Source organism: Palaemon carinicauda, chromosome 23, assembly GCF_036898095.1.
Source record: "Palaemon carinicauda isolate YSFRI2023 chromosome 23, ASM3689809v2, whole genome shotgun sequence".
Classification (NCBI taxonomy): Eukaryota; Metazoa; Arthropoda; class Malacostraca; order Decapoda; family Palaemonidae; genus Palaemon; species Palaemon carinicauda.
In genome coordinates, this window is record NC_090747.1 from 60,777,083 (window position 1) to 60,777,319 (window position 237).

Below are 237 nucleotides of genomic sequence, written 5' to 3' on the forward strand. Positions count from 1 at the left end.
TAGTTTTATATTTGTTATAAAGTTATCATTTAGGGCTACTTTAGTCTTATATTCATTATAAAGTAATCATTTAGGGCTACTTTAGTTTTATATTCATTATAAAGTAATCATTTAGGGCTACTTTAGTTTTATATTCATTTTAAAGTAATCATTTAGGGCTACTTTAGTTTTATATTCATTATAAAGTAATCATTTAGGGCTAATTTAGTTTTATATTCATTATAAAGTAATCATTTA